The sequence below is a fragment of the Mesoplodon densirostris genome, chromosome 17 (genome assembly GCF_025265405.1).
Source record: "Mesoplodon densirostris isolate mMesDen1 chromosome 17, mMesDen1 primary haplotype, whole genome shotgun sequence".
Taxonomy (NCBI): Eukaryota; Metazoa; Chordata; class Mammalia; order Artiodactyla; family Ziphiidae; genus Mesoplodon; species Mesoplodon densirostris.
In genome coordinates this window covers 46,759,313-46,783,682 of record NC_082677.1, presented here as the reverse complement: position 1 = coordinate 46,783,682, position 24,370 = coordinate 46,759,313, and positions in this window count along the sequence as shown.

Below are 24,370 nucleotides of genomic sequence, written 5' to 3'. Positions count from 1 at the left end.
TACTGGGAACCATCCTAGACCATTGAGCCTTCATAACTCTCTTTCCCTCTTGGACATTTACTATCACCACCATTCATTTGGTTCTCAACTGTATGTTGCTTGTTGGTGTGTCTTGTAATGTTGTCTTGTATTGCTATTTCATCCTAGTCAACACTAATGCACGTCAATGTATATTGTTTCATCAACTACATTGTAAAGAAAACAACTTTTCTTATATGTTTTTGGACCCACCTCTCAACTTCTATCTTCCATGCTAACTCAATTTCCTCATAGCCCACGCTTATTGCATAGGTGATAATATGATTTTATTTGATGCCTACTGTATATATAGCAATATATGTTCTTTTTTTTTCCTTCAGAATGTACTGTTATTTTTGTGGTTTATTTACAGGGATTATTCACCTCAACAAGCATTTATTTTAAGTAGTCTAGCTTTTGATAATGTTTGTATTTTTAAATTTTTTCCAGCTTTATTGAGGTATATTAGATAAATAAAAATTATATATATTTAAGGTGTACAATATGATGCTTTGATATATGTGAATCATGAAATGATACCACAATCAAGCTAATTAACATATCCATCACCTCACATGGTTACTTTTTCTATGTGTGTGGTGAAAACACTTATGATCAACTCTCCTGGCAAATTTTGATTCTACAATACAGCATTATTACCTGTAGCCACCATGCTACACATTAGATCTCCAGAACTTATTCATCCCACACAACTGAACCTTTGTACCCTTTGACCAACATTTCCCCATTTCCCCCAGCACTCTCTCTTCTTCATAGATGACATGGCTCCTGCATTTGTGATCTAGTGGCTCCAGAAGGTGTAAATTTGGAATGGTAAGTATGTCCTAAAAATGATGCAAGTTTGAAAGCATCTAAATAATATGTAATTCCACACCAAGCGTACCAGATCTGTTTTAATATCCTATACATTTTATCATTTTTTAATGTACTACTGCTAATGTATCTTTTAATTTTAATCTCCTCCTTTATTTCCCAATGAGGTGAGCTCTATTACAAACATTAAAAACTTACAAAGGGCTAAAAGAAATCACAGTAGACATTCAGCCTAGAATCAAATAGCCAAAGTAAAATAAATATACAATATTTTTATCTCTCTTAATTTTCCTTTGGTTGGTTTTAATAAAATTTGGTATTCTTAAAAGATTTATATAAATCTCTTAAAAAGCAATTCTGAATGATGATAAAGCATTGTTTTGCAGGTGAATGGAAAAGCATCTCTGTCCAGGACCTACAGATTCTCCATAACCAAACTGAAAGCCCCTGATAAAGATTACATGAAAATATTTTGTTTCTTTCCAGCTTTATTGGTTTTTATTGTATTTATTTAAAGTATACAACGTGGTGATTTGATATACACATACATTGTGAGATGATTATCACAATCAAGTTAATTAACACATCCATCACCTCACATAGTTACCTTTTATTGAGTGGTGAGAATGCTGAAGATCTCCTTTCTCAGCATATTTCAAACATACAGTACAATATTATTAAGTCTAGTCTCCATGCTGTAATTAGACCCTCAGAAGTTATTCATCTGAAAACTGAAAGACTGTAACTTTTACCAACGTCCCCCCATTTCCCCCACTCTTCAACCAGTTGCAATCACTATTCTAATTTCTGTTATTATGACGTTGACTTTTTTTTCTTTTTCGATTCCATATATAAGTGATTCCATGTAGTATTTGTCTTTCTATGTCTGGTTTATTTTATTTAGCATAATGCCTTCCAGGTTCATCCATGATATCCTGAATTTCCAAATGGCAGGATTTCCTTCTTTTTTATGGCTAAAAAATATTCCATTGTACACACTTTCTTTATCCATTCATCCATCAATGGAAACTTACGTTGTTTCCATGTCTTGGCTATTGTAAATAATGCTGCAATGAACATGGGGGTCCAAAAAACTCTTCAAGATAGTGATTTTATTTTCCTTAGATATATATCCATATGCTATGTCATATGAGAGTTCTATTTTTAATTTGTTAAGGAAACTTCATACTGTTTTCCATAGTAGCTACACCAATTTACATTCCCACCAACAGGGCACAAAGGTTCCCTTTTCTCCTTATCCTCACCAACATTTATCTTTTGTATTTCTGATAATAGCCATTCTAACAGGTGTGTGGTGATATCTCCCTGTGGTTTTGATTTGCATTTACAAGATGATTACTGATGTTGACCATATTTTCATGTACCTGTTGGCCATTTTTTAGATGTCTTTATTGGAGTATAATTGCTTTACAATGGTGTGTTAGCTTCTGCTTTATAAAAAAGTGAATCAGCTATACATATACATATATCCCCATTTCCCCTCCCTCTTTCATCTCCCTCCCACCCTCCCTATCCCACCCCTCTAGGTGGTCACAAAGCACCGAACTGATCTCCCTGTGCTATGCGGCTGCTTCCCACTAGCTATCTATTTTACCTTTGCTAGTGTATATGTGTCCACGCCACCCTCTCACTTCGTCCCGGCTTACCCTTCCCACTCCCCATGTCCTCAAGCCCATTCTCTATGTCTGCGTCTTTATTCCTGTCCTGCCCCTAGGTTCTTCAGAACCATTGTTTTAAATTCCATATATATGTGTTAGCATATGGTATTTGTATTTCTCTTTCTGACTTACTTCACTCTGTATGACATATTCTAGTTTCATCCATCTCACTACAAATAACTCAATTTCGTTTCTTTTACAGCTGAGTAATATTCCATTGTATAGATGTGCCACATCTTCTTTATCCATTCATCTGTCGATAGACACTTAGGTTGCTTCCATGTCCTGGCTATTATAAATAGAGCTGCAATGAACAGTGTGGTACATGACTCTCTTTGAATTATAGTTTTCTCAGGGTATATGCACAGTAGTGGGATTGCTGGGTCGTATGTGTAGTTTTATTTTACAAATAAAACTACAAATAGTTCTATTTGTAGTTTTTTAAGGAACCTCCATACTGTTCTCCATAGTGGCTGTATCAATTTACATTCCCACCAACAGTGCAAGAGAGTTCTCTTTTCTACACACCCTCTCCAGCATTTATTGTTTGTAGATTTTTTGATGATGGCCATTCTGACTGGTGGGAGGTGATACCTCATTGTACTTTTCATTTGCATTTCTCTAATGATTAGTGATATTGAACATCCTTTCATGTGTTTCCTGGCTATCTGTATATCCTCTTTGGGAAAATGTCTATTTAGGTCTTCTTCTGATTTTTGGATTGGGTTGTTTGTTTTTTTGATATTGAGCTGCATAAGCTGCTTGTACATTTTGGAGATTAATCCTTTGTCAGATGCTTCATTTGCAAATATTTTCTCCCATTCTTTCTCCTTGTTTATGTTTTCCTTTGTTGTGCAAAAGCTTTTAGGTTTCATTAGGTCCCATTTGTTTATTCTTGTTTTTATTTCCATTTCTCTAGGAGGTGGGTCAAAAAGGATCTTGCTGTGATTTATGTCATAGAGTGTTCTGCCTATGTTTTCCTCTAAGAGTTTTACAGTGTCTGGCCTTACATTTAGGTCTTTAATCATTGTGATTTTATTCTTGTGTATGGTGTTAGGGAGTGCTCTAATTTCACTCTTTTACATGTAGCTGTCCAGTTTTCCCAGTACCACTTATTGAAGAGGATGTCTTTTCTCCATTGTATATTCTTGCCTCCTTTATCAAAAATAAGGTGACCATATGTGTGTGGGTTTATCTCTGGGCTTTCTATCCAGTTCCATTGATCTGTATTCCTGTTTTTGTGCCAGTACCATACTGTCTTGATTACTGTAGCTTTATAGTATTTTCTGAAATCCAGGAGCCTGATTACTCCAGCTCCGTTTTTCTTTCTCAAGATTGCTTTGGCTACTCAGGGTCTTTTGCGTTTCCATGAAAATTGTGAAATTTTTTGTTCTAGTTCTGTGAAAATGCCATTGGTAGTTTGATAGAGATTGCATTGGATCTGTAGATTGCTTTGGGAAGTATAGTCATTTTCACAATGTTGACTCTCCCAATCCAAGAACATGGTATATCTCTCCATCTGTTTGTATCATCTTTAATTTCTTTCATCAGTGTCTTAAAGTTTTCTGCATACCGGTTTTTGTCTCCTTAGGTAGGTTTATTCCTAGGTATTTTATTCTTTTTGTTGCAGTGGTATATGGGAGTGTTTCCTTAATTTCTCTTTCAGATTTTTCATCATTAGTGTATAGAAATGCAAGAGATTTCTGTGCATTAATTTTGTATCTTACTACTTTACCAAATTCATTGATTAACTCTAGTAGTTTTCTGCTAGTATCTTTAGGATTCTTTATGTATAGTATCATGTCATCTGTAAACAGTGACAGTTTACTTATTCTTTTCCAATTTGGATTCATTTTATTTCTTTCTCTTCTCTGATTGCTGTGGCTAAAACTTCCAAAACTATGTTGAATAATAGTGGTGAGAGTGGACAACCTTTTCTTGTTCCTAATCTTAGAAGAAATGGTTTCAGTTTTTCACCATTGAGAATGATGTTGGCTATGGGTTTGTCTTATATGGCCTTTGTTATATTGAGGTTAAGTTCCCTCTATGCCTACTTTTTAGAGAGTTTTTATCATAAATGGGTGTTGAATTTTATCAAAAGCTTTTTCTGCATCTATTGAGATTATCATATGGATTTATCCTTCAATTTATTCATATGGTTTATCACATTGATTGATTTGTGTATATTGAAGAATCCTTGCATTCCTAGGATAAACCTCACTTGATCTTGGTGTATGATCCTTTTAATGTGCTGTTGGATTCTGTTTGCTAGTATTTTGTGGAGGATTTTTGCATCTATGTTCGTCAGTGATATTGGCCTGTAGTTCTCTTTTTTTGTGACATCTTTGTCTGGTTTTGGAATCAGGGTGATGGTGGTCTCGTAGAATGAGTTTGGGAGTGTTCCTCCCTCTGCTATATTTTGGAAGAGTTTGAGAAGGATAGGTGTTAGCTCTGCTCTAAATGTTTGATAGAATTTGTCTATGAAGTCATCTGGTCCTGGGCTTTGGTTTGCTGGAAGATTTTTAATCACAGTCTCAATTTCAGTGCTTGTGATTGGTCTGTTTATATTTTCTATTTCTTCCTGGTTCAGTCTTGGAAGGTTGTGCTTTTCTAAGAAATTGTCCATTTCTTCCAGGTTGTCCATTTTATTGGCATATAGTTACTTGTAGTAATCTCTCATGATCCTTTGTATCTATGCAGTGCCAGTTGTTACTTCTCCTTTTTCATTTCTAATTCTATTGATTTGAGTCTTCTCCCTTTTTTTCTTGATGAGTCTGCCTAATGGTTTATCAATTTTGTTTATCTTCTCAAAGAACAGGTTTCTAGTTTAATTGATCTTTGCTATTGTTTCTTTCATTTCTTCTTCATTTATTTCTGATCTGATCTTTATGATTTCTTTCCATCTACTAACTGCGGGGTTTTTTTGTTCTTCTTTCTCTCATTGTTTTAGGTGTAAGGTTAGGTTGTTTATTTGAGATGTTTCTTGTTTCTTGAGGTAGGATTGTATTGTGTAAACTTGCCTCTTAGAACTGCTTTTGCTGCTTCCCATAGGTTTGGGTCATCATGTTTTCATTGTCATTTGTTTCTAGGTATTTTTTGATTTCCTCTTTGATTTCTTCAGTAATCTCTTGGTTATTTAGTAATGTATTGTTTAGCCTCCATCTCTTTGTATTTTTTACAGGTTTTTTCCTGTAATTGATATCTACTCTCATAGCATTGCTCTTGGGAGGATATTTGATACAATTTCAATTTTCTTAAGTTTACCAAGGCTTGATTTGTGACCCAAGATATGACCTATCCTGGAGAATGTCCCATTAGCACTTGAGAAGAAAGTGTTTTCTGTTGTTTTTGGATGGAATGTCCTATAATATCAATTAAGTCTACCTTGTTTAATGTATCATTTAAAGCTTGTGTTTCCTTGTTTATTTTCATTTTGGATGAACTGTCCATTGGTGAAACTGGGGTGTTAAAGTCCCCTACTATGATTGTGTTACTGTTGATTTCCCCTTTTATGGCTGTTAGCATTTGCCTTATGTATTAAGGTGCCCCCAAATTGGGCACATAAATATTTACAGTTGTTATATCTTCTTCTTGGATTGATGCCTTGATCATTATGTAGTGTCCTTCTTTGTCTCTAGTAATAGACTTTGTTTTAAAGTCTATATTGTCTGATATGAGAATTGCTTCTCCAGTTTTCTTTTGATTTCCATTTGCATGGAATATCTTTTTCCATTCCCTCACTTTCAGTCAGTATGTGTCCCTAGGTGTGAAGTGTGTCTCTTGTAGACAGCATATATACGGGTCATATTTTTGTATCCATTCAGCCAGTCTATGTTTTTTGGTTGGAGTATTTAATCCATTTACATTTACAGTAATTATCGATATGTATGTTCCCATTACCATTTTCTTAATTGTTTTGGGTTTGTTATTGTATGTCTTTTCCTTCTCTTGTGTTTCCTGCCTAGAGTAGTTCCTTTAGCATTTGTTGTAAAGCTGGTTTAGTGGTACTGAATTCTCTTAGAATTTACTTATCTGTAAAGTTCTTAATTTCTCTGTGAAATCTGAATGAGATCCTTGCTGGATAGAGTAATCTTGGCTGTAGGTTTTTCCCTTTCATCACTTTAAACATGTCCTGTCATTCCATTCTGGCTTGCAGAGTTTCAGCTGAAAGATCAGCTGTTAACTTTATGGGGATTCCCTTGTATGTTATTTGTTGTTTTTCCCTTACTGCTTTTAATATGTTTTCTTTGTATTTAATTTTGATAGTTTGATTAATATGTGCCTTGGCATGTTTCTCCTTGGATTTATCCTGTATGGGACTCTCTGTGCTTCCTGGAGTTGATTAACTATTTCCTTTCCCATATTAGGGAAGTTTTCAACTATAATCTCTTCAAATATTTTCTCAGTCCCTTTCTTTTTCTCTTCTTCTTCTGGGACCCCTATAATTTGAATGTTGCTGTGTTTAATGTTGTCCCAGAGGTCTCTGAGACTGTCCTCAATTTTTTTCATTTTTTTTCTTTATTCTGCTCTGCTCTAGTTATTTCCATTATTTTATCTTCCAGGTCACTTATCCATTCTTCTGCCTAGTTATTTTGCTCTTGATTCCTTCTAGAGAATTTTTAATTTCATTTATTGTGTTGTTCATGATTGTTTGTTTGCTCTTTAGTTCTTCTAGGTCCTTGTTAAACGTTTCTTGTATTTTCCCCATTCTATTTCCAAGATTTTGGATCATCTTTGCTCTCATTATTCTGATTCTTTTTCAGGTAGACTGCCTTTTCCTCTTAATTTGTTCAGTCTGTTAAGTTTTTACCTTGCTCCTTCATCTGCTGTGTGTTTCTCTGTCTTCTCATTTTGCCTAACTTACTGTGTTCGGGGTCTCTTTTTTGCAGGCTGCAGGTTTGTAATTTCCCTTGTTTTTCTTGTCTGCCCCCAGTGGTTAAGGTTTGTTCAGTGGGTTTTGTAGGTTTCCTGATGGAGGGGACTAGTGCATGTGTTCTGGTGGAGGATGTGTCTTGTCTTTCTAGTGGGCAGGTCCATGTCTGGTGGTGTGCTTTCGGGTGTCTGTGACTTTATTATGATTTTAGGCAGCCTCTCTGCTAATGGGTGGGATTGTGTTCCTGTCTTGCTAGTTGTTTGGCATAGGGTGGCCAGCTCTGTAAATTGCTGGTCATTGAGTGGAGCTGGGTCTTGGCATTGAGGTGGAGATCTCTGGGAGATTTTCTCCATTTGATATTACATGAAGCTGGGAGGTCTCTGGGGGACCAGTGTCCTGAACTTGGCTCTCCCACCTCAGAGGCACAGCCCTGATGCCTGGCTGGAGCACCACGAGCCTGTCATCCACACAGCTCAGACTAAAAGGGAGAAAAGAAGAAAGAAAGAAAGAAAAAGACTTTTTAAAAAGTTATTAAAATAAAAAACAAAAAATAATTATTAAAAAATATTTTTAAGTAATTTAAAAAAAGAAAGAAAGAACAACCAAACCAAAAAACAAATCCACCAATAACAAGCACAGAAAACTATACTAAAAAAACAAAACAAAACAAGAAAAAAACGGACAGACAGAACCCTAGGACAAATGGTAAAATCAAAGCTATACAGACAAAATCACACATGGAAGCATACACATACACACTCACAAAAAGAGAGAAAAGGAAAAAATATATATATATATTTGCTCCCAAAGTCCACCTCCTCAATTTGGGATAATTCATTGTCTATTCAGGTATTCCACAGATGCAGGGTACATCCAGTTGATAGTGGAGATTTAATCCGCTGCTCCTGAGGCTGCTGGGAGAGATTTCCCTTTCTCTTCTTTGTTCGCACAGCTCCTGGGGTTCAGCTTTGGATTTGGACCCGCCTCTGCATGTAGGTCGCCTGAGGGCCTCTGTTCTTTGGTCAGACAGGACGGGGTTAAAGGAGAAGCTGATTCGGGGGCTCTGGCTCACTCAGGCCGGGGGGAGGGAGGGGTAAGGATGCGGGCCAAGCCTGCAGCTGCAGAGGCCGGCGTGACGTTGCACCAGCCTGTGGCACGCCATGCTTTCTCCTGGAGAAGTTGTCCCTGGATCACGGGACCCTGGCATTGGCAGGCTGCACAGGCTCCTGGGAGGGGAGGTGTGGATAGTGACCTGTGTTCGCACACAGGCTTCTTGTTGGCGGCAGCAGCAGCCTTAGTGTCTCATGCCCGTCTCTGGGGTCCGCATTGATAGCCTCAGCTTGTGCCTGTCTCTGGAGCCTTTAAGCGGCACTCTTAATCCTCTCTCCTCACGCACCAGGAAACAAAGACGCAAGAAAAAGTCTCTTGTCACTTCAGCAGCTCCACACTTTTTCCCGGACTCCCTCCCAGATAGCCGTGGTTCACTAGCCCCTTCAGGCTGTGTTCACATCGCCAACCCCTGTCCTCTCCCTGGGATCTGACTGAAGCCCGAGTCTCAGCTCCCAGACCCGCCCGACCCAGCGGGCGAGCAGTCAAGCCTCTTGGGCTGGTGAGTGCAGGTGGTCGGCACCAATCCTCTGTGCAGGAATCTCTCCACTTTGCCCTCTGCACCCCTGTTGCTGTGCTCTCCTCCGCGGCTCCGAAGCTTCCCCCTCTGCCACCCGCAGTCTCCACCCGTGAAGGGGCTCCTAGTGTGTGGAAACCTTTCCTCCTTCACGGCTCCCTCCTATGGGTGCAGGTCCTGTCCCTATTCTTTTGTCTCTGTTTTTTCTTTTTTTCATTTGCCCTACCCAGGCACGTGGGGAGTTTCTTGCCTTTTGGGAGGTCTAAGGTCTTATGCCAGCGTTCAGTAGGTGTTATGTAGGAGTTGTTCCACATGTAGATGTATTTCTGACGTATTTGTGGGGAGGAAGGTGATCTCTGCGTCTTACTCTTCTACCGTCTTGATGCTCCTCCAGGTCTTGTTTTTGTATCCATTCAGCTAGTCTATGTCTTTTGGTTGGAGCATTTAATCCATTTACATTTATGGTAATTATCGATATGTATGTTCCTATTACCATTTTCTTAATTGTTTTGGGTTTGTTATTGTAGGTCTTTTCCTTCTCTTGTGTTTCTTGCCTAGAATAGTTCCTTTAGCATTTGTTGTAAAGCTGGTTTGATGGTGCTGAATTCTCTTAGCTTTTGCTTATCTGTAAAGTTTTTAATTTCTCTGTCAAATGTGAATGAGATCCTTGCTGGATAGAGTAATCTTGGTTGTAGGTTTTTACCCTTTCATCACTTTAAATATGTCCTGCCACTCCCTTCTAGCTTGCAGAGTTTCTGCTGAAAGATCAGCTGTTAACCTTATGGGGATTCCCTTGTGTATTATTTGTTGTTTTTCCCTTGCTGCTTTTAATATTTTTCTTCGTATTTAATTTTTGATAGCTTGATTAATATGTCTTGACATGTTTCTCTTTGGATTTATCCCGTATGGGACTCTGCATTTCCTGGACTTGACTATTTCCTTTCCCATGTTAGGGAAGTTTTCAACTATAATCTCTTCAAATATTTTCTCAGTCCCTTTTTTTTTTTTTTTTTTTTTTTTTTTGCAGTATGCGGGCCTCTCACTGTTGTGGCCTCCCCCGTCGCGGAGCACAGGCTCCGGACGTGCAGGCTCCGGACGCGCAGGCTCAGCGGCCATGGCTCACGGGCCCAGCCGCTCCGCGGCATATGGGATCCTCCCAGACCGGGGCACGAACCCGTATCCCCTGCATCGGCAGGCGGACTCTCAACCACTTGCGCCACCAGGGAGGCCCCAGTCCCTTTCTTTTTCTCTTCTTCTGGGACCCCTATAATTCAAATCTTGGTGCATTTAATGTTGTCCCAGTGGTCTCTGAGACTGTCCTCAATTCTTTTCATTCTTTTTTCTTTGTTCTGCTCTGTCATAGTTATTTCCACTATTTTATCTTCCAGGTCCCTCATCCGTTCTTCTGCTTCAGTTATTCTGCTATTGATTCCTTCTAGAGAATTTTTAATTTCATCTATTGTGTTGTTTATCACTGTTTGTTTGCCCTTTAGTTCTTCTAGGTCCTTGTTAAACTTTTCTTGTATTTTCTCCATCCTATTTCCAAGATTTTGGATCATGTTACTATCATTACTCTGAATTCTTTTTCAGGTAGACTGCCTATTTCCTCTTCATTTGTTTGGTCTGATGGGTTTTTACCTTGCTCCTACATCTGGTGTGTGTTTCTCTGTCTTCTCATGTTACTTAACTTACTGTGTTTGGGGTTTCCTTTTTGCCAGCTGCAGGTTTGCACTTACCGTTGTTTTTGGTGTCTGCCCCCTATGGGTAAGTCTGGTTCATTGGGTTGTGTAGGCTTCCTGTTGGAGGGGACTGGTGCCTGTGTTCTGGTGGATGAGGCTGGATCTTGTCTTTCTTGTGGGCAGGACCGCATCCAGTTGTGTGTTTTGGGGTGCCTGTGACCTTATTATGATTTTAAGCAGCCTCTCTGCTAATGGGTGGGGTTGTGTTTCTGTCTTGCTAGTTGTTTGGCATAGGGTGTCCAGCACTGTAGCTTGCTGGTTGTTGAGTGGAGGTGGGTCTTAGTGTTGACATGGAGATCTCTGGGAGAACCTTCACTGTTTGATATTACGTGGAGCCGGGAGGTCTCTGGTGGACGAACGTCCTTAACTCAGCTCTCCCTCCTCAGAGGCACAGGCCTGACACCCAACTGGAGTACCAAGACCTGTCAGCCACAAGACTCAGACGAAAAGGGAGGAAAAAAAGAAAGAAAAAATAAAATAAATAAAGTTATTTTAAAAAATTTAAAAATTATTTAACATAAAAAATTTTTAAGTTATTAAAAAAATGGACACACAGAACCTTAGTACAAATGGTAAAAGCAAAGCTATACAGACAAAATCACACAAAGAAGCACACACATACCCACTCACAAAAAGAGAATAAGGAAAAAAATATATATATCTATATATATTTAAAAAACAAAGAGAGCAAACAAATCAATAAAGAAATGTACAAATGATAATAAACTCTAAATACTAAACTAAGATAAACATAAAACCAGAAATAAATTAGTTGCAGAAAGCAAACCCCAAGTCTACAGTTGCTCCCAAAGTCCACCGCCTGAATTTTGGGGTGATACGTTTTCTATTCAGGTATTCCATAGGTGCAGGTACATCAAGTTGATTTTGGAGAATTAATCTGCTGCTCCTGAGGCTGCTGGGAGAGATTTCCCTTTCTCTTCTTTGTTCGCACAGCTCCTGGGGTTCAGCTTTGGATTTGGACCCGCCTCTGCGTGTAGGTTGCCTGAGGGCTTCTGTTCTTCGGTCAGACAGGATGGGGTTAAAAGAGAAGCTAATTCGGGGGCCCTGGCTCACTCAGGCCGGGGGGAGGGAGGGGTACGGATGCAGGGCGAGCCTGTGGCATCAGAGGCCAGCGTGATGTTGCACCAGCCTGAGGCACACCGTGCGTTCTCCCGGGGAAGTTGTCCCTGGATCACGGGACCCTGACAGTGCCGGGCTGCACAGGCTCCCAGGAGGGAAGGTGTGGAGAGTGACCTGTGCTCGCACACAGGCTTCTTGGTGGTGGCAGCAGCAACCTTAGTATCTCATGCCCGTCTCTGGGGTCTGCGCTGATAGCCACTGCTTGCGCCCATCCCTGGAGCTCATTTAGGCGGCGCTCTGAATCCCCTTTCCTCGCACAAACCAAAACAATGGTCTTTTGTCTCTTCGGCAGGTCCAGACTTTTCCCTGGACTCCCTCCCAGCTAGCCGTGATGCACTAGCCCCTTCAGGCTGTGTTCACACAGCCATCCCCAGTCCTCTCCCTGGGATCCGACCTCCGAAGCCTGAGCCTCAGCTCCCAGCCCCGCCCACCCCGGCCGGGGAGCAGACAAGCCTCTCAGGCTGGTGAGTGCCGGTCGGCACTGATCCTCTGTGCGGGAATCTCTCCGTTTTGCCCTCCGCACCCCTGTTGCTGTGCTCTCCTCCACGGCTCCGAAGCTTTCCCCCTCCGCCACCCGCAGTCTCCACCCGCGAAGGGGATCCTAGTGTGTGGAAACCTTTCCTCCTTCACGGCTCCCTCCCACTGGTGCAGGTCCCGTCCCTATTCTTTTGTCTCTGTTTTTTCTTTTTTCTTTTGCCCTACCCAGGTACGTGGGGAGTTTCTTGCCTTTTGGGAGGTCTGAGGTCTTTTGCCAGTGTTCAGTAGGTGTTCTGTAGGAGTTGTTCCACATGTAGATGTATTTCTGATGTATTTGTGGGGAGGAAGGTGACCTCCACGTCTTACTCCTCCGCCATCTTGAAGGTCTCCTCTGTTGGCCATTTTGTATGTCTTCTTCCGAAAAGCTATCTATTCAGGTCTTCTGTGAGTTTTTAAAATCAGATTGTTTTTTTGCTATTGGCTCCAGGCTTCACCCTTGAAATCAAACCTCCACAGAGCCCCAAGAGAGACCTTTCTAAAATATACATCTAAACATCTCATTTCCTGGCTTAAAAGCATCCCATGGTTTCCCCTTATCTTCCTGAAATTTCCTGAGAATAAAGTGTTAGCCCTAGGGGTTAGCACACAATACACTTTGCCATCTGACGCTTGCTTTTTCTCTCTAGCCTCATCTCTCCACACTTAAGTTCTTCCTCCTCATGGCTTTTAATGCTTAGGAGATCTTTTTATGCCATTGCCCTTTACGATACTACTAGTTGGACTAGAAATACAATACTAGATGCAAACTGTAAAGCTCAAGCAAAGGTTAGAGCATGTGAGAGTTTTCACGTGTTGGTGAATGAACCTCCAAGACGTGGTGTTGCTTGCTAGAACTGCAGTTATCTGAGTCTGATATTTCCCATGAACCCTACTTCCCTCTATACATCTTTTCCTTAGAAAAGAAAGGTGCTTTGCTCCCAGCAAAGCGGTTAGCAAGAAATCAACAAGCTCTTCAGGGATTTGCCCATCTGTACAGGACAGAGAACAAATTCCTACTGTTTGTCAGGTTTCTGTGAATTTATAAAAACAAGTTTCCCAGACATGAAGGTACAAAACTCAGATGTAGCAGCAGAAAAACATCATAGTACGAAAAGTCATTCAATTCTCTTGGAAACACTGTGCTTATAAAAGGCATAAACACTAGGTACAGAAAATTCAGTAACCCTTTTCCTAAGGGAAATAATAGTTTTTACATTACAAAATCAAATGGTTGCTCGTTATTTGAAGGATGAAAATAAAGTGCCATTTTGGAGAGGAAATAAAGTGTAACCAAGTCAAATACTTGCATCTGAATAGAGGGTCAGTCATTTTCCATCGTCAAAAGCTTTTATCCAGGTGTATTTATAACGTAGTCAGGTTTTATTTTTACTTCTCCCAGGTTGTATATCTTTACCATTGGTTGAGATTCTGGCATAATCACAGAAACCCATCCACTCACTTAATTCTTGGCCCCTTGGGCTCTCCCTGCACATCCTACAGGGAAGCCAGGACATGAGAAGCAGCCAATTCAGCACCATGGGGGAGCCTTTATCACAGAGCTATTGCCTCTCTCTGTTCTCACAACAATTGCAATATTGATAAGCAATAAAATTATACCTGGCAACTACTTCCTTAGGAAAGAAAAGGAATAGGAAGTAAAGAGACCATGCTTTGAGTTACTTTGTAGAAGTGATCTCCCATATAAAAAAGACTTGAAAGTAGTTATTTTTGAAAGCGATGGATTCCTGCCACCACACTGCAGCTCGGCACACCAAGCCCAGAAGTGAAGTGTTTTGCCCAAGCTCTTGCAGTTAGTAAGTGGCAGAACCAGGATATAAACTGATATTCAAAGGACATGTTCTTTCCCCTCCATGCCAGCTGCTTCCCAGAAAAGAAGCATAGCCCTATTGTGATGCAGTTACTTTCTAGCAAACCAGAAATCTAAATCTGGAAACTGATTCTAAGCAATTCCTATGGCTTCCTTGTATCCTGAATAATGAGCGGGATCATGCAGAAAAGAGGTTCCACATCTCATGGTTTCCATTTTCGTTCTGTTGTAATGAACATTATTACAAGGATACTGGCTCTCTAAATTCTGGGTTTTGATTTCATTAAAAGGCATTTATAACTCAACAAATATCTCCAGGACAAGTGGAGGCAATGATAAAAGATATCAAGGCACAGAAAAGGGATTACTACCTTAAACGTAAAACCACCTCTGCTTCCCCAGTACACACCTTTAACCGCAAATGAAATCCTCTCTTTGAGTGTCGCATTGTGTTGAGCAATGAAATGCAAAGGAATTACCCTTGTGTTACCTCTGCGGATATTACAAGTTTGGACTACAATCCATAGTAGCATCCTTCATGAACTCAACCACTGCTAGTAAATTTAAAAATCAATCTTTCATGGCACCAAAGGTCAATGTATCACTGGCCTTTTGTGGTTGCTTAGATATCTGTCCCTAAATAGTCCTCTCCAGACATTCATTCACTCAGCGAAGTGTCTGTTGTGTATGCCACATTATGCTAGGAAATATAAAAGGCCCAATTGGCTATAGCACCAAAAACAGACAAGTCTTTTTTTATATATATATATATAAATTTATTTATTTTTATTTATTTATTTTTGGCTGCGTTGGATCTTTGTTGTTGCACACAGGCTTTCTCTAGTTGCAGCGAGCGGGAGCTACTCTTCGTTGCAGTGCGCAGGCTTCTCATTGCGATGGCTTCTTTTGTTGTGGAGCACAGGCTCTAGGCACGTGGGCTTCAGTAGTTGTGGCTCGTGGGCTCTAGAACGCAGGTTCAGTAGTTGTGGCACACGGGCTTTGTTGCTCCACGGCATGTGGGATCTTCCCAGACCAGGGCTCGAACCCATGTCCCCTGAATTGGCATGTGGATTCTTAACCACTGCACCACCAGGAAAGTCCCCAAACCAGGCACTTCTTACATCTCTACTGCTCTCCTCATAATATAAACAAACATCATATCCCACCTAGAACACGGCAGCGGTCTTCTAACTGGTCTCTGAAGTCTTTTGAAAATCAAAATCTAACTACAATACATGCCTATTAAGTTCTTTCAATGACTGCTTATTGCAATTACAACAAAAATCGAGGGCTTTACCTTGACCTACAAAACCTGCATGATGTGAACCCCGCTATGCTCTGGCCACACTGGAACTTTATGTTACATGTTCCCTTTACCTGGAGTGTTTTTGCCCCAAATCTTCACACATCTGGGATTCTCCCCATCATTCAGGTTCACCTGAAACGTTATCTTCTCAGAGAGACCCTTCCTGAAGATTCCATCTTAAATAAAACTAAACTCTCTACAATATTTTCCTCTTTAAATATTCTTTGGAGCATGTATTATGATATGAAATAATTTTTAAACTGTTTAATATCTATTGTTATCACTAGAATATCAATCCCTTGAGGACGGGGAACTTAGTGATTTTATTAATCACTGATTCCAGGGCCTAAGCAGAACCTGGTTCAACAGGAGCTCAAGAAAGTCACATATTTAAAGTATACAATTCGGGTTTACCTGATGACTCAGCAGTTAAGAATCTGCCTGCCAATGCAGGGGACACAGTTTCGAGCCCTGGTGCAGGAAGATCCCACATGCGGCGGAGCAACAAAGGCCATGTACCACAACTACTGAGCTCACTTGTCACAACCACTGAAGCCCACATGACTAAAGCCTGTGCTCCGTAACAAGAGAAGCCACCGCAAGAAGAAACCCACGCACCACAAGGAACAGTAGCCCCTGCTCGCCACAACTAGAGAAGGCCCGTGCAGCAAAGACCCAACACAGCCAAAAATAAGTAAATAAATTAGTTTAAAAATAAATAAAGTATACAATTCATTCATTTTTGTGTGTATTCAGTCATGTAGGCATCACCCTAATCAATCTCAGAACATTTAGATTGCTGCAAAAAGAAGTCCCGTACTCATTAACTGTCACTCCCCATTCTTCCTCCATCCCCAAACACAAACTTTTAAAAACAGAAACAGTGGTATGTAGAAACTAAGAAAAGTAATGCAGAGGAACAAAAGAAACTAAAAGAAGAAACAGCAACTGCCAGGGAGGTGTAGGAAAAAATGAGCAAAGCCATACGTGGATGGAGATAAATAAATGATCGTGTTGTTCACTCCAAATCCACATTTCAGCAAGCACCCTAGTGATGCTAGCACCAAAATGGGCTCACTTCCTTAACCAATAGTCCCCCTCTTGTCAGAAGGGGCAACACGTATAGTAGTTAAAGATAGCTTATCAGGACCTGTTTAAACACAACTTGCCAGAATATAATAAAAATGAAACTAAATAACCAGACTGTTGACCACAATTCTGTTACAATGAAAGCCATAGAATATTTCATAACTTAGGAAGTTACTGAGATGGCAAAACTTACAAGTTGATCATTTTTTCTACAGCTCAAAAGGAGTCTCCATTGTTGACACTCTGCGATATTATAATGAATTATAAAACATTTTCCATCATATTGGCAGGAATAATGTCTTGGACCATTCAAACATCTGAGAAGACTTCTTATTTTTCCAACATCTTCTCCCACATCTGATTTAATTATTTAATAGAAGGTCATTCTTGGACAAAGGGTCACAGAATACCATTCTGGTATCTTGACCTTCCATGCTCACATGTTCAGGAAACACATGGAAGATCATGTTAGCCCACCCAAGTTGAAGCTATGACTCAAATTTTGCCAGCTGCAATCTCATTCTCCTTCATCTAAACTTTTGCACCTTTCAAGACCACAGAAGTCTAACTCAGTGACAAGACAAGGAAAAAACACCTAGAAGTAAATTTTCCAGGAGCCTGACTTCCTTAAATTTTGAGGTAATTGCCATAGGTTCGAAAAGAAGAGGAGTTTACATGTAGCTGGAAAAATCTACACAGTACTGGAGACATGCATGTAGGATACCAATTGTTAAGAAGGGCTCCCTTAAAGACTGTGTTGCTAGGTGGTTGATAAATAAAAACAAACAAGGTTAACTACAGAGGTACTGAGTCTGAACATGACTTCTTGGACAGAGAAATCAATAAAATGCCACTTCATGAGGTAAGAAGAATGAGATTAAACATACAAAGTGTACTTGCATTTTTTTCTTTCTTTTTTAAAAAATAAATTTATTTATTTATTTATTTTGGGTTGGGTTGAGTCTTCGTTGCTGCGCGGGCTTTCTCTAGTTGCGGCGAGCGGGGACGAGTGGGGACTACTCTTCGTTGCGGTGCGTGGGCTTCTCATTGCGGTGGCTTCTCTTGTTGCGGAGCACGGGCTCTAGGCACACGGGCTTCAGTAGTTGTGGCTCACTGGCTCTAGAGCTCAGGCTCAGTAGTTGTAGAGCATGGGCTTAGTTGCCCCACGGCATGTGGGATCTTCCCGGACCAGGGCTCGAACCTGTGTCCCCTGCATTGGCAGGCAGATTCTTAACCACCGCACCACCAGGGAAGTCCCACATTTTTTTTCAAGAAGTAATTGCTCAAAGACAGGTGCAGGATTTCCCTGGTGGTGCAGTGGTTAGGAATCCACCTACCAATGCAGGGGACACAGGTTCAAGCCCCCGTTTGGAAAGATCCCACATGCTGGGGAGCAACTAAGGCCATGCACCACAATTACTGAGCCTGCACTCTAGAGCCCGCGAGCCACAACTACTGAGCCCACGAGCCACAACAACTGAAGCCCGTGCGCCTAGAGCCCATGCTCCTCAACAAGAGGAGTCACTGCAATGAGAAGCCCGTGCACCGCAACGAAGAGTAGCCCCCACTCGCCGCAACTAGAGAAAGCCCGCGCACAGCAATGAAGACCCAACGCAGCCAAAAATAAAAAGTATAAATAAATAAATTTTTATATATATTAAAAAAAGTCAGGTGCAGTGAGAAATCACTGATGTGGGAAATGGGAAACTGATGAGACGAAGTTTGTTTTAACGGTAGGGTTAAAAGGAAAGGGTTGGACCAGTGACACAACCATCCGTGTGTTTTCCTCTGCAGTTTGTTCTGTGGAATGGCCTTAGGCCCTAGGTACACAAACCAACTATTTGTTGAAAAACTGTACTTTGGAGACCGAACCAGATTTCTCACAGCTTCCTACAAGGTGTCAGGACAACAGATCTGTGAACAAACAAAAGGTTGCTTGGGCTACTACATACAAACTGGGAGATTCACAGCAGTATGCAATGATGCTTCCTTAGAGAGCTCCCCATTGGCTGCCAGGGAGAAACCAATTCCCAAGGCCTTCTGGTATTTAAGACTTTTCCCAATCACAGCCCAACCACTTTTCCAAAGGTAACTGCTTTGCTCCCTGACACAAGCAAATTCCTTCCTCTGTCCAGACTACTGGGTTCGCTATCACCTCCTCCAGTCTCAAGACACACATTGCCCTTGCCCATCCAGAATGCCTTCCTCGTACCTCTCTATCTTTCCAAATCTGATCTCAAGAAACCTCTCAGGTCTCACCTCCTTCACGAAACTTTCTAGCTCACTACAGCCTAAAGAAATCTCTCTTTCCTCCTATAACCTCTATCGTGTATAGTCTGTTGTCTGAGTGATGACATACCTGTACAGGCAATTTTATTATTCTGTGTTTTATCTGTTCAATTGGACCATAAATGCCTTAAAGACAAGGACTAAGAATCATTCATTCTTGTTTTCACACCCTCAAAGAGTGAGGGTCTAACACATAGTCAGTGTTCAATAAATGTTGATAACTTTATGTAGATGGAAAAGGGAAAGACCCTATACTAGGGAACTAAAAGCTACTATAAAAAGGGCAATGCAGTGGTTGAAACTGTCCAGTTTTAGCAGGAGGCTTGCCTTTACACAGGTGTTCAGGGCACCAGGCTGATGCAGCTCTGCCAACTTCAACAAATGGCTTCCATCATCAGTTTCATGGCTTCCATCCTCCACCCCAACTCCCAGTAGAAAGAGAGGGAAAAGTAGAGATCAAGTGCCAGACTTTCCCTCTTGAAATGAGTGAGACGCTGCACACATCAATTTTGAGCACGTTTCTTTGCCTCCATCCTGGCTGCAGAGGGAGCTGGGCACTGCAGTGCTGAGGTAGGCAGCCACTCCCAGCTGCAGCTCTGCCATCAGAAAAGAAGGGTAGAAGTTTCCGTAGACAAGTAGCACCCTCAACACAGACACTCCGGGCACCTTTCCCGTCTGCAGAGCTGGTGAAACTTTTTATCTAACGACATAGTGTCCTTCTTGATGTGGGAATCGGGCTTTCTATGAAATGTCAACCTCTTGGAATCCAGGGATGAATCTCATCTCTCCCTGCTCAAATCTCACCACAGAGTGGCCAAGAACCACATTTTGGGATAATGTGCCAAGCAGAAGTAGCTCTCTCTCTTCACTATCTTAGTAGAGGAGGAAACCCCTGTCCCCTTACGTCTCCACGGTGAGTCCAAGTGAAAGATGCCTCCTGCCCACCAGCTCACCTCCCATCAGCTGTCTCACTGAGGGGCTGTGATCAGTGAGGACTTCCCCTGCTGCTGACTGTCAAAGAGGCTGGAGTGTCCTATGCCTTTCAACTTACTGTACTCTCATGTCCCACCAGAGCCACACTTACCTCCTAAGTTTTGTAATAAATATGCCCAGACCAGTGGCCCCAGCCCACTTACAGATATTGAGAGTCTATCCACATAATACCTAATTTTAATTCAATTCTAAAACATTTATATTATATTATATTATGAGCAAAGCACTATGTAGATACTGAGATTTTTAAAATTCCTGCCCTGAAGTTGTTTAGAATCCCCTGCAGGGGATAGATATCAGCAACTCACTTTATTACAAAACACAATTGGGCAGGTCTAACTAGAGATAACAAACAAAGTGCTATGAGACTGTGACCAAAAGAGCAATCAATTCTAAGTAGATGGTCAGAGAAGGCTTCAAAACATATTTAGATAAAAATGCTGCCTGGAGGAGGTGACACTTGACCGGGGCCTTGAGGGATGAGTAGAATTTTAACAAGTGGCAGAGAAAGAAAGTGACATTCTAGGCGGTGTGTGAGCACAGGGTCAGAGGAGCCAGACGATCCAGATCCAGGAGATGCCAGATGCCTGCGGGGCTGGGATGAAGGAGCCTCAGGCGTGAAGTAGGGATGGCAGGGATGGCTTTGAGTACCAGCAATGACCTGTGATTCCTGAGGAAGGCAGCAACTTGATCGGTTCCGGGTAGAAGGAAGACAACTTTGCTGATCATGGGAAGGTGAGGTAAAAAGGCAGGAAGATCAGTGGACACTTCTAATAATTCCTTTTTTTTTTTTTTGGCTATGCTGCGTGGCTTGCAGGATCTTCGTTCCCCGACCAGGAATTAAACCCAGGCCACAGGCAGTGAACGCACTGAGTCTTGACCACTGGACCACCAGGGAACTCCCCATAATAATTCTTATTGAGCCCTTACTATCCAAGCACCATGTTAAGTATTTTATTTGCCTGCTCCCATTTAAGAGGGAAGTCCCATTATTATGCCCGTATTACAGCTGGGAAATGACAGAAGTCATCCTCCACATGCAAAGTCAGGACTTGAGCCAGGGCTTTGCCTGGGTAACCATTACACTATAGTCCTGTCGACGTGACAGCTCTCCAGCCTGGGGACACGAAGGGGCTGTATGAGGGCAAGTGCCATGGAGAGAGGGCACTGAACAGAGGTGCCAGAGTGGGATCAAAAGAAGACTCGGGACAGTGCCTTGAAGGAGATTGAGCCTGGAAGCGGGCAAAGATAGACCCATGGAGTTCTGAGGGCTAGAAAGGAAAAATACTGGGACTGCAAACCATCCCTGAGAGCTGGGGTCTGGGGATTAAGGAGAAACAGGCACAGAGTGGCAAGTTACAGCACTCACAGTTGTTGATACTGTGCGTAAGTAAATCAAGCAGCATGTGAACAAACAAGGCAAAAGGCAAGTGGCTGCCTGGGTGAGTTCTAATGAGCTGATTTGGAAGAAACATTCAACTTGATTGACTGGTCTGCATTATACTGATAGCAGTAAATCCCTTTGGCCAAACAGAACTTGGTTCAACCTTAAAGGTATGCCATGCATTATCGCTCTGCATACCAAAATATTCATCCATCTTGGGAAAAGCTAAAAAAATTATGTTTTTCCTTTCAAAGAGTGGAATGTAAAATACCCACCAAACCCACCTGGATGGCGCCTGGGTGAATGTATTCCTTGTTATTTCATTTAAGCTGCTAAATATCTATTAGAGTAAAATTATGGGCTCTTTGCATGTGGAGTTTCCGCTTGTAGCTTCCTGAGCATCACAGCAATAAATGTGATTCGGAGCCCTTCATTTTGTAAGGCAGATCTGCTTCATGCCTGTGATTGCCTAGCAAGTGGGCAATGGTTCCTACAAGAAACTGTTTGCTCTATGATCTAAACCAGAGGGTTGCGTAGACTCAAAAAGGTAGCCCAGGGTTTCCCTGGTGGCGCAGTTGTTGAGAGTCTGCCTGCCAATGCAGGGAATGCGGGTTCGTGCCCCGGTCCGGGAAGATCCCACGTGCCGTGGAGCTGTTGAGCCCATTAGCCATGGCTGCTGACCCTGCGTGGCCAGAGCCTGTGCTCCGCAATGGGAGAGGCCACAACAGTGAGAGGCCCGCGTAACGCAAAAAAAAAAAAAAAAAAAGGTAGCCCAGATCCTGGATGGACATAATGACCAAGGAAAGGCATCTTCTGATGTTAGACTTTCAGGGGAAAACCTCAAGACACTGGCAATTAAAATTATCTAAGCATGTCACTCTGTGACCTTCACTCTGACAAAGAGACTGCTTTTTCCAGAAATGACCAACCAACCTACTTTGCAAAGTCAGGATGACTCTTTTCTCTGTAAGCTCTTTCTACTCAACCTACAGTGTGTATTTCAGGTTTTTCAGGTGAGACACCTGTGTCCTTCACTAAGCCATGAATGGAAGGGGAAGGTGGAGGTATAACGCAAGTGCTTATAAAAACACACACAACCATTCCCTTTATTCAGCTGTACTAACTTTCTCAGCACATAGACTGAACAAATACAAGTAAGATGTAAAGATCAGCTGCTGTATCAAAGCACAGAGCTTTCAAGTTCTGGGGGAGGCTATTTGCCAGATCAGAGCACATAAACTTTTAGGATAGAAACTAGAATATGAATTAAGCTCATATCACTCAAAAAAGAGCTGAATGCATCTGAAACCAAAGTACACTGTCAGCCTCCTCCACTTGCTCCGGGCGCTGATGCTTCGATTAGCTATGCAAGAAGCTACCTGCTATTTTAGAATTACATGAAGTCACCTCGGGGTATCTACAAGCTTCTCACGCACAAGATACTGACTTTTTTTTCCCCTCCTTATTCTTGGCTTAGAGAACAGTTGTTGCTCCATCCTGGTAAGCACTGTATCATGGATTGTTATTGCATAAGCTGTCATTAAGGCAACTTGGCTTCTCACAGAAGAATCATCCTGCAAACAATAATGGTTTGTTACTAAACCCCCCCAAGACTAAAAGACACCTAACATATTTTTTCAAGTAGTAAGTATTCCCCTAAAAGATTAGGGAGCTGAAAGCTTAATTTCTAAAGAGGATTTTTTTAAAATAATGGAGAACATTCCCTCCACCCCATTTTTAAAAAATATTTGTCTCTTGAAATAGTAACTAAATTTATAGGAACAAAAGAATAGCTCACGTGATAGGTAGCTAAGCCACGAAGCTGCCAGTGTACATAGGATTACAGGTACCATGCAGTTTAACATGTTTCTACCTGAGGTACATAGATTCTGTTTTGATACTGGACGCCTTCAAAACATTTTTAGATGAAAATGTGATCATGAAAGTGAGGGCCTGACAACTCAGTCTTCAAAAGCCAAGGTTAATAAAGGGCTTTTGTAGAGTTTCCCAAATAAATACATTAACACAGTTAACCTTTGACCTACAGTGCCCTTAATCTTTCAGCCCCAAGCTTCTCTCCTGGGAAGGGTGTAACGTTGTTGCCAAAATGAGCTTTGCCAAAAAGTGTGCTGAGCTCTCACTCTGGTTTAGACCGAAACCACCTTCATCACTCACCTTTCATCTTGCCAGATTTCCAGAGTCTAACTCTTCCAACTGCGCTTAGATTTCTCAGGTTTAATCTGCCCTACAAAACTTGAGTATTTCCAATGAAAAAGAAAGGCACTAGATTTCTGCTTCTGCTCACTTAGCTCTGACGTATTTCCCAGCTCTAACTCATGATACCACCCTAAAAAGTATTGCTCTGAATCTGAGTGCCCACCTGCTCCAAACTCAGATTGGAATCCCTACCCGCTAGCCCCTGTGCTAGTTTTCACTTGTGTAACCATATGTGGCCTATAAGTCCACTCTTCCCTGAGGCCTTATTAAAACTTCCTTTACCACACATGCAATTACTAAGCATGCAATTTATATTTCCAGGTGCAAAAGTGTCTCATGCAAATCTCTTTGACCTGAAGTAAATGCAGGCACCTTCGAAACAGGAGTCTACGAGTCTACTTCTTACTCAACAGATCCACAGCAAACGCCACTGACCTTATTCTTGTTCTGCCATACTCCAAATCGCCAGGGCTTAATTAGACACAACTGAAACCAAGCCTGGCTTCTCCAAACCCATCATGGATGAACTGGATGAACTGAGCTGCAGCTATGCAACGGCTTTTGTCTCTGTGGTTTATACAAGTAAAGAAGGTGACTAAAATCCAAGGGTTCTACTCTTGTGACGTGAAGACTATGGCTTCTATATGGTTCTGACCTAGGCTCTTTTGACATAAACTGTAAGAAAAAAAAATGAATATGAAATAGTTATTTCTACCAGTATTTCAAAATGAAACCAAATTCTCTAAAGCATCACTCTGAAATCAAATTTCCAGTTGATTAAGTGGAAGTTTGGAAGAGGGAGAGGCTGTTGCATTGGGAAGCTGTTGAGTAAGTAATCTCT